The sequence below is a fragment of the Ochotona curzoniae genome, unplaced genomic scaffold, assembly GCF_017591425.1.
Source record: "Ochotona curzoniae isolate NIBS_2020 unplaced genomic scaffold, NIBS_Ocur_1.0 contig_4514, whole genome shotgun sequence".
Taxonomy (NCBI): domain Eukaryota; kingdom Metazoa; phylum Chordata; class Mammalia; order Lagomorpha; family Ochotonidae; genus Ochotona; species Ochotona curzoniae.
Genome location: NW_024466312.1, coordinates 5067585 through 5080797, shown reverse-complemented (window position 1 = coordinate 5080797; position 13213 = coordinate 5067585). Strand labels below are relative to the sequence as shown.

The following is a 13213-nucleotide window of genomic DNA, read 5'->3' as shown; positions in this document are numbered from 1 at the left end:
TATTTAATGAAATAATAAAGGAAAATTTCCCTCATCTAGAGAAAGAATTGGGAAACAAGATGCTGGAGGGGCACAGAACTCCCGACAGGGTTGATTAAAGGTGATCTTTACCAAGACACATGATCATCAAGCTTTCTTCAATTGAATATAAGGGAAAGATCCTTAAATGTGCACATGAAAAAAATCAATTGACATATAAACAAATGCCAATTAAACTCATAGGAGATCTCTCACAGGAAACTCTACAGGCCAGAAGGGAATGGAGTGACATATTCCAGATTCTAAAAGAAAAAAATTGTCTGCCTCGGATAACATATCCAGCAAAGCTTTCCTTTGCCTTTGAAATGAAATAAAATTCTTCCACAGTAAAGAAAATTCAAAGAATTTGCCTCTTCCAAACCTGCCCTACAAATGATACTTAAAGATGTTCTCTTGACAGAGAAGAGGAATAGCACCAAACAAAACCAAAGGCAAATGTGAAGAACATCCCAGTAAAATAACAGCAGAAGACTAAACCAATGAACAACCCATTCCTAAAATGACAGGACCAAAGTACCATCCATACATTTTAAACTCTGAGTGTAAATGGCTTAAGCTCAATGAAACGTCATAGATTAGTAGACTGGATTAAAAAACAAAACCTGTCTATTTATTGTCTAGAAGAGACACACTTCACCAACAAAAATCAGTGGAAACTATATCTCATGGGATTTGATGTTTTCGGTTAGTTTCATCTCTTCAAAACAGTTTCTTCTGATTAAATTATTCAATGACTCATAGATCATGCAGTAGCATCATTTTCTTCAAGAAGTTTCTTGATTTTCATTTCTTCAGCTACACTTTAGTCATTTAGTAGCGTGTTATTTAACTTCATGGTGTTCCCTGATGTTAATTTTGTTTTGTGTCTTTTCATTTAAGGGGATGTATAGTAGCTGTGTAATGGAGACTGTCACATCTAGTAACATGCCGTTTAACTTCATGGCATTGTAAATTTCTATTTTTCTTTCTATTGTTGATTTTGTATTATGACTTTTCATTTAAGGGGATGTACAGTAGCTGTGAAATGGAGACTAACATCCAGATGTGAGGATACAATACAGTATGCATCTCTGCTTCCAGACAAAGATGGACTCCCAATGAAACTGTTCACTATATATTGACAATAGGATGCTGGACTCTCTGCCATTGTCCATCCCACAATGATGGACATATGACTGTGTATGAAGAACTATATGTTAGTAATGACATAGAGGAACTAGGTGGGGGGAGAGAATTGAGGAGGGGATAAGGGAAATTCCAGGACTTATGGAACTGTATCATAAAATGATGATGATGATGATAATAATAATAATAATAATAAAATGTTTTTAAAAATTAAAAAAATTTCTCTGGACTAAAAAAATATATTTGGGGCTGGTGTTTTGGTGCAATGGGTTAAGCTGTCACCTGTGATGCCAGCATCTAACATGGGCTCTAGCTGAGTCCTGATTGCTTCACTTCACATCCAGCTGTCTGCTAATGGGCCTGGGAAGACAACTGAAAATGACCGAAGCGCTTAATCCCTTGTACCCACCTGAGAGACTTGGGTGGAGTCTTGGGTTCCTGGCTTCTGCCTGGCCCAGGCCCAGTGTTTTGGTCATTTGAGGAGTGAAACATCAGGTAAAAGATCTCTCTCTCATCTTTCTCCTTATAACTCTGCCTTTCAAATAAATAAGAAATACATATTTTAGAAAGAGGACACACCTATTCTGAAGTCACATTCAGATTGTTTTGTTAACTTCCGTTGCTCAGGAAGCCTTTTCCTACTCATGACGGTTGGTCAGTGTGGTTTTTTTTTTTTTTTTAATTTGATTGTGGATCCATTTTTGGAAGTCCCTCTGTTTTTCTCATTGCAGTCTTGTACTGCCTTGGTTTACACAGAAATCCCCATGAATGGACCCTACGGGTCACATGAATAGAGACTTTTTTAATTGCTGGTTTTTCCTGGTTCTTGGTTTTCACTCCCTTCCTAGCAGCAGATTTCAGCCCTCAACACTTGCCACTTACACCTGGATTCTGGGTGTTGCCAGTGACCCCCATATTCCCATGGCCCAGGGCAGGTTTGGGGGTCATGCCTTTGAGCTGGTGGGTGTTGTCTACACTTGCTCATGGGCAGGCTAGCTCCTCATGAGTTCCTGACATCTGGAAGGGAATCCAGCTGCAGGCCCTGCTGTGTGTGGGGGTCTGTGGAATCACTGTTGGAGTTGTCACCCAACAGCTTTCAGATTTTTCGGTGGTTCACCTTTATTCCCTACCAGATCTACATTTCTTCAAGTTCTTTTCATTTCTGGCCCTTAGAGCCACTTCTGATACAGCTTCCTGCTAATGTGCCTAGAAAAACACTGAATGATGACCCAAGTCTTTGGGTCCCTGAACCCATGTGGGAGGCCTGGAAGAAGCTCTGTTTCTTTCTCTCTCGCTTTTGACCTTAGATATTTAATTATTAATTTTAAAAGATTTCTTTTTTTTTTAAAGGTAGAGTTATAGACAGAAAAGGAGAGATAGAGAGAGAGAGAGAGACAGAGAGATTTTCTGTGTGCTGGTTCACTCCCCAAATGGCAGCAATGGCAAAAGGTGGGCCAGGCTAAAGTCAGGAGCCAGAAGCTTCATCTGGGTTTTTTATACCGTTGCAGGAGCCTAAGGAGCTGGGCCATTTCTGCTGCTTACCCTGGCACCTTAGCAATGAGCTGGATAGAAAGTGGACCAGCTGTGACTTGAATCAGTGCCACTATAGGCAGAGGCCTGGCTTGCTGTGTCACAGTGCCAGCCCCTAGATATTTATTTTGTAGAGAAGCATGTCTAGGTACACTGTGTGTGTGTGTATATACGCATGTGTGTATGTGTGTGCCTGCCTGTACACACGTGTATTGGTGTGTTGTTGCTTTCCATGCCTCCCTAGCCCACCATCAGACCTGGAAAGCAATAAAACTTCTGAAGACATGCTACATGAAAATCAAAGTTTCCCTTCTTGCTCTTTATTTCCTTTCCCTAAAGACAAGCATTGCTGAAAACTTCCTTCTGGCATGTTCGAGATGGCAACCTGGAGCTTATAGGGGCCAGATTTCTAGATAACCTGGTGTGCATGTGTACTGGCGCTCTCTTCTTCAGGTTCGAATCAGGGGGCTGGCAGAAGTTGGAACTGGAAGGTAAATGGGGAGGGGCTTCTGAAGCAACCTTGTTGCTTTTGTAACGGGAAGGAATCATGTTGCCCAACAGGAACCTGTGCGGTCACATCCGTCCTTCTCCCTTGGTTCCTGTCCTGTAAACAGAAGAGCTGTCTTCCTCAAGGAGCTGGCCCTGTTCCAGCTTTGTACATGTTAAGGGTGTCACAAAGCAAGCACGGGCCCAAGGAGTTGCATCGAGACAGGGCTCCCCACATTGCCATCAGCCTGCAGTGTTCCTCTCAGCCACCATCTAGGTGACACTCAGCATGTCCCACCCTTGTACACACTGAAAACCAAAGAATTCACCATCTGGGCATGTGACAGTTGCCCAGTGGCCTCCACCTCTGTGCTAGGCCCTGAAGACAAAGCCCTGTTCTACAGAGATGAAAAGTGGGAAACTCATGAAGAGTGTTTGTGAAGCTTCCTGTAGTGTACTGGGATGAAGGGATCTGTTTGAGGGTCCCAGGATACCCCAAGGTGAACCTGAACATTTAGAGAAACATTTCTAATTAATTTACAGAGCAAGACCAAAGAGCTGTGTTACTTAAATACAATACCTGAACTTTCTGAACCTTGGTTTTGTCTTCCTGGAAATGACGTTTGTATAGGTAAGTTTCTTTCTAGCTTGAAGAAAATGAAAGGGCTGGGACACAAAAGGACGAGAATCAGAGTGCAGTGTCTTAAGATGCCAATTGCATCACTGTAAGCATCCCATGTTAGAGTGTTGGTTGGAGTCCCAGTTGCTTTGCTTTCCATCCAACTTCCTCCTAATGTTCTTGGAAAGGCAGGGGAAGATGGCCCAAGTACCTGGGCCTGTGCTACCCATGTGGGTGAAGTCCCTGGTTCCTGGTTCCAGTCCGGCCCAGAGCTGACCACTGTTGCTATTTGGGGAGTGAACCAGCTGATGGAAGATCTCTCTGTTACTCTGCCTTTCAAACAAACAAACAAACAAATAAATCTTTAAAAATAGAAAGGTTCACTAAGATATGCAGGTGACTCCATGTGACATAATATGAAACGTCATCTCGATTCAGATCTCTGTACTCAGGACTCTGGTGCTCTGGGGAAAGCCAGTTTGCAGGCTGTGCATTTGTTTTTAAAGATTCATTTATTTTATTGAAAAAGCAGATGTACAGAGAGGAGGAGAAACAGAGAGGAAGATCTTCCATCCGATGATTCACTCCCCAAGCGGCCGCAATGGTTGGTGCTGTGCTGATCTGAAACCAGGAGCCAGGAACTTCTTTCTGGGTCTCCCACATGGGTGCAGGGTCCCAAGGCCTTGGGCCATCCTCAACTGCATTCCCAGGCCACAAGCAGGGAGCTGGATGGGAAGTGGAGCTGCTAGGATTAGAACTGGCGCCCATATGGGATCCCAGAGTGTTCAAGGAGAGGACCTTAACCATTACACAATTGCGCCAGACCCAGGCTGTGCATTTAAAAAAAAATATTCTTAAATGATATATTTATTTTTATTTGAAAGGAAGTTATAAAGAGAGATGGAGAGGCAGAGACATATTGTTTATCCACTGGTTCATTCTCTGTATGGCCCCAATGCCAAGTCCGGGCCAGTCCAAAGCCAGAAGCAACCCCCAACCCCTGGCAAAAAAAAAAAAAAAAAAAAAAAAAAAAAAAACCAAACAAACAAAAAACCTGAAACTCTGTGTAGGCTGATTTTTGGGTGATAGACTGTGCTGGACTCTCAATTGACAAACACACACAAGAATCAGGTCTGGGATGGCCTCAGATGAAGTTTCTTTGGCAATTCCCTACTAACTGAACCACTGGACTGAGAACCCCAACCATGGAAAGAATTGCAGGGTCCATGGTCTGACCGGGCAATGGATGTGTCAGAGCTGTGCCTCCTCAGTGGCTTAGATGGAGCAGTGGACTGCATATCCAAATGTACATGGTGGTTATGGCAGTACATTGGAGCCTCCAGAAGACACCTGGCACCACAACAGAGGATGAAGGACAGAACAAATCGATCAACTACTTCAACCAAGCATTGGCAGTTAATACCTGAGCAAATGGTGACTCTAAGGTGGACCATAGCAGCCAGTGGATTCAGGAGAGATTTCATCGCAACTGGAGAAGTGGGATCGAAAGCAATTCAGGACTGTTGAACTATCAAAACTTCTTGAGAACTGTTGTTGGTTTTGTTTTGTGGCTTTTTAATTTAAGGGGATGTATGGTAACTGTGTAATGGAGCCTATTATACGCAGATGTGAAGATACAATACAGTATGCATCTCTGCTTCCAGACAAAGATGGACTCCCAATGAAACTGTTCACTATATATTGACAATAGGATGCTGGACTCTTTGCCATTGTCCATCCCACAATGATGGACATATGACTGTGTATGTTAGTAGTAACATAGAGGAACTAGGTTGCGGGAGGGAATTGGGGAGGGTAGAGGGAACAGGACCTATGGAACTGTATCATAAAATGATAATAGTAATACATTTTAAAAATAAAATAAAATAAAAGAAGTAGAACAACCAGGACTTGAATGTAGGTTGCTGGCTTGGCAGGTGGCTGTTTCATGTGTTATGCCACAACACCAGCCTTGGGTGTGGGTGTCTTTACTGCTAGGCTAAGCATCTGCCCCCCAAACTGGGAAACTCTGAGGCTAGGCAGTATACGCCCTCAAGGGAACTAGAGCTTGTTCCATTCTCAGAGGTGACGCTGAAGTTGGCGAGGGCTGGATGCCAAGTGGCAAGAAGGCCTGGGCAGTCTGGAGGAGCACGGGGGGTGGTGGAGTGGATCCCAGGGAGGCTCTCTGAGGTGCTGAGTCACGGACTTCCTCACTGTGTTTGTGTACACACCGGAAACAAGCAAGGAACTGACAAATACAAGGCTTAAGAAAACACCCAATCACAGTGTTCGCTTTTGTCTATTTCCATCCAATATTAAGATAAAAGGTGGGGGGAGGGTTGTGGGAGGGGAGGGGTGGGGGGAATCCCAGTGCCTATAAAACTATATCACATAATACAATGTTAATAACAATAAAAAAATAAATAAATAAAATCCAAAACAAAAAACAAAACAAAACAACAACAACAAAAAAAAAGATAAAAGGAAAAAAAAAAAACACACCTTACTATTTTAGAGCTTTTAACTCCATAGCAAAAGGGAGTTGAACTCTCAGGGGAGCTTTTGAGTAAATCTTTTTCGAAAAGATTTATTTGTTTTTATCAGAACAGCAGATTTTAAAGGGAGAAAGACAACAAGAAAAACCTTCCATCTGCTGATTCACTCCCTAGATGGCCTCAATGGTCAGAGCTGAGCCGATCTGAGGCCAGGAGCCAGGAACTTCTTCTGGGTCTCCCATGTGGTGCAGGGTCCCAAGGCCTTGGACTGGGCTCCACTGGGAAGCACAGGGAGCTGGATGGGAAATAGAGCAGCTGGGACATAAACCAAAACCCATATGGGATCCTGGCAGATGCTAGGTAAGGATTCAGACACTAGGCTAGCACACTGGGTCTAAACCTGTTTTTGAAAGTTCTTATGTCACCAGGGCATGGGACCACATAGCCCTGTCTGTACCATTTCCATCTTTATTGTTGTTATTGACTGGAAGGCTCTTCTCAGTCTATCACATTTGTTTTTTTTCTCATATCTTCTAGCTTTTTGCTGTTTCTTTCCTCTCTGACTCCTAATCTGGGGACTCTCTCTTCTTCCCTCTTTCTCTCTTGTTTTAAATTTATTTTTATTTAGGGCCCGGCGCGGTGGCGCAAGTGGTTAAAGGTCCTCGCCTTGCACGCCCGGGATCCCATATGGGCGCGGGTTCTAATCCCGGCAGCCCCGCTTCCCTTCCAGCTCCCTGCCTGTGGCCTGGGAAAGCAGTCGAGGACAGCCCAAAGCTTTGGGAACCTGCACCCGCGTGGGAGACCCGGAAGAGGCTCCTGGCTTCGGATCGGCATAGTATCGGCCCGTTGCGCTCACTTGGGGAGTGAATCATCGGACGGAAGATCTTCCTCTCTGTCTCTCCTCTCTGTATATCTGCCTTTCCAATGAAAAAAAAAATAATAAAAATAAATCTTAAAAAAAAAAAATTATTTTTATTTGAAAGGCAGATTTACAGAGAGAAGGTCTTCCATCTGCTGATTCATTCCCCAAATGGGCAAACAGCCAGAGCTGAGCCGACCTGAAGCCAGGAGCCAGGAGCTTCTTCCTGGTCTCCCACATGGGTGCAAGGGGCCCAAAGACTTGGGCCATCTTCTGCTGCTTTCCTAGGGAGCTGGGCAGGAAGTAGAACAGCCAGGCCTAGAATGAGGACCCATATAGGATGTTGGTACTGCAAGACAGAGGCTTTTCTTGTTGACACACCATGCTGTCCCTCTCTCCCTCTCTCAGCAGCTTCTCTTGCCACTCTTAGGTAAGGCTAGGGGTGGCGGGGCAGGCAGTCCTAGTACAGTTTAACTTCTCACCAACCTCTGTCCCCTCTATCCCCTCCTCTCCCTCCCTGTTCTCTGACTCACCAGACATAGGTGACCTTCCATGTTTTTTGTTCTGCTGTAATCCCCGGTGGTTCCTGACCCTTGCACGCAGCCCCCGCTGCACTGAGCTCTCTGCTCCATGCCACTCACTGCCACCCTTGCTCCATGATGGTGTCGTCTCACTCAGTCTTTTAACTCCTTCCTGATGTCTTTGTGTATGGCAATTCCAGCTTAGTAGCATTGGATAATATTCATTTCTTTCTTTTAAAAAAGGTTTATTTGATAGAGTTACACTTTCTAGAGCTTATACTCATGCTTCTCCTTTTATTTTTCAAATCATATATAATCAGATCTATCATATAAGAGTTAGAAACAAATGCATATAATAATACGTTGCATCCAAATGAGAACATGCAGCTGATAGCTAAAAAAGACAACAAATACCCTACACTGTCTGGGTGTTGGGTTCAACCACGAAGTGACCTGTGTTCCCCTTTGGAGTGCCCAAGCTCCCAGGTGCAGCTCTTGACTCCAGCCTTCTGTCTGAGCAGGCCCTGGAGGCAGCAGTGATGGCCCAGGTGACTGGGTTTCTACCGCCCATGTGGGAGATCTGGCTTTAGCTCCCAGTTCCTGACTTTGGCTCTGGCTGTTTCGGCATTGAGGGAGTGAGCCAATGGTGAGAGGTTCTGTCTGTCTCCCTGCCTCCTACATACCCCACACCCCTACTCAGGGATGCCTACTATCAAAAGCCAGCTTCACATCTTGCTGTACCTTCTTCTATGTCTATAACACTTTTTCTTAAAAAGTCAAATGAGGCTATGGTGTTTTATACCCTGATTTGTTTTCCTTTCCACACAATCTGTTTTACTGTAGTGCCATCTGGTATTCCTAAGAAATTGTGGTATACAAAAAAATGGTCTTAAAGAGGAGAAAAGAGGTTATAAACAAGGCAATCTAAGCTCACAATAGTAGCTGTTGACCTTCAGGAATGTCAGTGATGATGATTTGGGGAATTAATGAAGTCAATGGCTATAAACTCTAAATATCACTGAGCAAATTCCCACTTGATTATATCCATCTTTCTCTCTCCAAGGGGAAAACAAAAGGCTTTCTGTTGTCATTCCTGGTTGCACAGATGCCTGTCACAATTATTACCTGTCCATTTTCTACCACAGAACATCTGACACTGAGTGTTTGATAAAGAAAAGAGGCAGATTTAGCTCACAGGTTTGGGAGGATGAAAATCCAGGATAGGGTGACTCTGTTATGTACCCTCTGTCCCCACCATCATGGAGCAAGAGTGCAGCGGGGGCCGTGTGCAAGGGTCAGGAACCACCAGGGGACTCCAGCAGAACAGAAAGAATGGAAGGTCACTTATGTCTTTGGAGTCAGAGGACAGGGAGGGAGAGGAAGGGACAGAGGGCACGTAACAGAAGGCAGATGATGTCGTGGTGAAAGTGCCTACACAAGAGAACATGGATGAGAAGGCAATAGAGATTCAGGAATCTGCCTCACTCTTTTTTAAATAACCAGTTTTAGTGGGTATTAATAGATTCCCAAGAATTGCATGAATTCCTTCTAGTGGGTGGGGATGCTGCCTATGGCCTCCCCACCTGCCACTAGGCCCGGACTCTTAAGGGTTCCACGTGGCTACACTGGTGGAACCTCTGGAGTCACATCCAACTCCCTGCACCTCATGGTACCCAGGAGCTCATGGATGCCTGCTCCCTGTTTTGCCTTAGCTGTAAAAACAGCAATCCTTTCAAGTTTTCAGACTTGTACTCAGCTAATGTGAGAAAAGAAACAACTGCTTACTTCTGTGAATGCTTTTTTTTAATGTGCATGTTCATGAATATTCATCTACAGCATCATCTGTAATAGCTCAGGATTTCATTGTTCAGAGGGACTGCGTATTGTCTAAACAATCTACGCTTATAAACAATGCTGTTGTGAATATCCTGGCCTAGAATCTAATTGACATCTAAAATCTTAATCATTTCATAAGAACCAATACTTAGGAGTAGAATGTAGGTAGAGAGTGCCCATCCTAGGTTTTGGATACATACCACCAAATTCATTTATACAATGATAATTACTTTTTCAATTTGAGGGTAGGAGAGTCTGAGATGGCTGTGATTAGCTAATCAAAGCCACGAGCCGGAACCTAATCCAAGCTTCTCATGTGTGTGATAAGAACCCAATGACTTGAATCATCACTGTCTCCCAGGGTCTGTAACAACAGGAAACTGGAGTCAGGAATCAGAAGCAGGTTGTAAACCTAGACATTCTTACAGGAGACTCAGATATCTTAACCACTAGGTTAAACACCTGCCTCCATTGGACAAATAGTCAATTGCTGTGATTTTTCTGGCCCTGAGATAGATGCTGCCACCACACAGCAGTGCAGTATGTATGAGCCTTTCCTGAAGCTTACATTCTAGTGGTAATGGCAGACAAGCAAGAACCCATTCAATATCAAGTAGTGACCAATGATTGGATGAAGGATGGTAATGGAGAGAGTACCAAGTGGCAAGTCCAGATGAAGTGGAGAGAACAGGTTTTCTTGATGCAGTGACATTTGATCCAAGACCTAAGAACGTGACAGATGCAAAGGTCCTGAGGGAGCCATTTTCAGTCCACCTGGCAGGAGCACAGTGATACAGGAGGGTCTGCAAAAGGAGGGGTTACAGTGGCAGCTGTGGGCCAGCTCAGCAACAGAGGGCTAAGAGAAGGGTGTTCATCAACCTGGTTGCTGAGTGGAGATTGCAGGAGCGGTGGACCAGTTGGGAAGCCCAGAGTATTTTGGCAACTCTGGCAGAGAGGTGATAGTACTATGGATGAGGCCAGATCTGAGATGTTGTAGGTAAAGCTACAACCCACGACACCAGCATCTCATATATGCCCCAGTTCATGTCCTGGCTGCTCTACTTCAGATCCAGCTCCCTGCTAAATGTGCCCAGGAAAGCAGTAGAAGATGGCCTAAGCCCTTGGGCCTCTGCACAATATGGCAGATCTGGAAGAAGCTCTTGGCTTGGCCTGACCCAGTCCTGGCCATTGTGGACATTTGGGAAAGTGAAGCAACAGCTGGAAGATCTCTCTCTCTCTCTCTCTAACCCTGATTTTCAAATAAATAAAGAAATCTTAAAATAAAAGATGTTCATGACCTATGTAGCTCTGATCCTGATTCTAGGTTCCTGCTAAGGTAGTCCTTGGGAGGCAGCAGTGATGGCTGAACTCAAAGGTGCTTGCACTCAGTCTGGGAGACGTGACTGGGGTTACCAATTTCTGATTCCAGCCCTGCTCTATCTTGGCTGTTGTAGGCATGGGAGTAGGGGAGTGAACCAGTGGGTGGGAGCTCTATCTTTTAAATAAATTAAAAAAAATTTTTAAAGATTTATTTATTTATTGGAAAGTCAGATATACAGAGAGGAGGAGAGACAGAAAGATCTTCCTTCCAATGATTAACTCCCCAAGTGAGCGCAACAGCCGAAGCTATGCCGATCCAAAGCCAGGATCCAGGAACTTCTTTTGGGCATCCCACACGGGTGCAGGGTTCCAAAGCTTTGGGCCCTCCTCAACTGCTTTCCCAGGCCACAAGCAGGGAGCTCGATGGGAAGTGGAGCTGCTGGTATTAGAACTGGCGCCCATATGGGGTCCTGGCGCGTTCAAGGCGAGGACTTTAGCCACTAGGCCATGCCGCCGGGCCCCTCAATTTTTTTTTTTTTAAAAAGGAGAAAATGTAGACTTGTCCTAGCCTTGTGAGTACACCAGTGTTTTAGCAGTTGGGCCCATTTTTGAAATTGTCACCATCAATGGTAAGAAAGAAAGAAAGAAAAAAAGAGAAAAGAAAAGAAGGAAGGAAGGAAGAAAGAAAGAAAGAAAAAGAAAAGAAAAGAAGGAAGGAAGGAAGGAAGGAAGGAAGAAAGAAAGAAAGAAAGAAAGAAAGAAAGAAAGAAAGAAAGAAAGAAAGAAAGAAAGAAAGAAAGAGAAAAGAAAAAGAAAGAACGAACCCTGAACTAGGGATGTTTGTTCCAGTTTTCCTGTGCCCCAGACATTGGAAGCTGGCCAGGCTGTCTGTCTCAGATCTCAATTTCCTCTTTAGGTACTGGAAACATTGCCAGGTCTTCAGACTGAGCTGATTCTGCTATTGCACGGACGCATGCTTCTTTGCAGGGGTGTGCATGCAATAAGCTGTGATCTGTCTACTGGGAGGCCCCCGGCAGGTCCCCTGCAGAGGCTGGGGACTGTGGTGGCAAGAGTTGACATAAGGCAGACACAGAGAGTGTGAGAAGAAGAGCAGGCAGCATAAGACATATCTAGGCAGACAGATGTGGGGCATTGAGACATGGAACTCAGGCTGCCAAGGCACAGGGAATCATCAATTTCAAGGCAACTCTGAAGAAACCCTGTCATAACCCTTCCATAGGGAAGCTGTTGGTGCCAAAATGAAAGGTTGTTTTTATGAGAAAGAGCAACTCAGAGGGGGAGAGGGGAGAGAGAGAAATATTAACCAAGGTCACAGAATGCAGTTCAGTCTGTCTCATTACTTCTGGATGCATCAGATTCTTCTCTTCCCTTAGAGAATTGTTTCCTCCAGTCTCTGTTGGAGGAAGAATGAGCAGAGTCAAGAACAGTATGACGCTGGATTTGGCCTCCCTCTGACAGGCATCCTCTCAGAGCCAGCTGCTTTCTCCTACTGTGATGGGTCCCTCTGGCAACTTGCCATTTGGCAAATACCCATTCCCCGGCACATCCCTCCTGCTGAGTCAGAACAACTGGAGAGTTGCACATGAACCTGAATATGACATAGCACGTGGTGTAGAATGACCTGGGGTAAGTTTATTGTTGTGGACTTAGGCCAGCATGGCAAATGCAACAGTGAGTTGTGGGTGGAAATTGCTTGCCCCCCATGTCCACTCCCATGTCTAGCCCTTCTGGCTAGACGTTCACTCTACCTTCCTGCCACAGGGAGCTGGATGGGAAGTGGAGCAGCTGGGACACAAACCAGCACTCATATGGAATACTAGCACTGGCAGGCTGAGGATTAGCCAGTTGAGCCATCATATTGGCCCCCAAGATGACCATTTTAATCCCTCTTAAGTGCGTCTCTCAATGACATTAACTGCTTTTAAGTGCACCTCTCACTTTGTGGTACCAAACCACTGCTATCCACCTTCAGGGTTCTGTGACTGTCCCAAGCTGAAATGCATGGCCATCTGAGGCGATTGGAGACCATTGTTCTGTTATGCTCTCCTTCTCCATGATTTTTACTGTCCTAGGTATCGCATGTACGAAGACCCCCAAGATATTTGTCTTGGGACACATAATAATGTTGAGGTTTTTTTTTTTTTTTGAAAAATTTATTTTGAAAGAGTTACAGAGAGGGAAACACAGATCTTCCATCTGCTGGTTCACTCCCCAAATGGTAGCAATGGCCAGGGCTGGGTCAAGCTGAAGACAGCAGTTAGGAGCTTCTTCTGGGTCTCCCACATGGGTGCACGGGCCATTAGCAGGGGGTTGGATCCAAAGTAGAACTATCAGGACAGGAACTGGTGTCCATTAGGGATGC

General features: G+C 44.8%; 1 protein-coding gene across 1 annotated transcript in view; it reads left to right on the top strand.

Annotated features, from left to right (window-relative positions):
- The window catches only part of TNS1 (tensin 1), a 263601-nt gene that overhangs the window by 16274 nt on the left and 234114 nt on the right, over positions 1-13213 (top strand). The window lies entirely within an intron of this gene.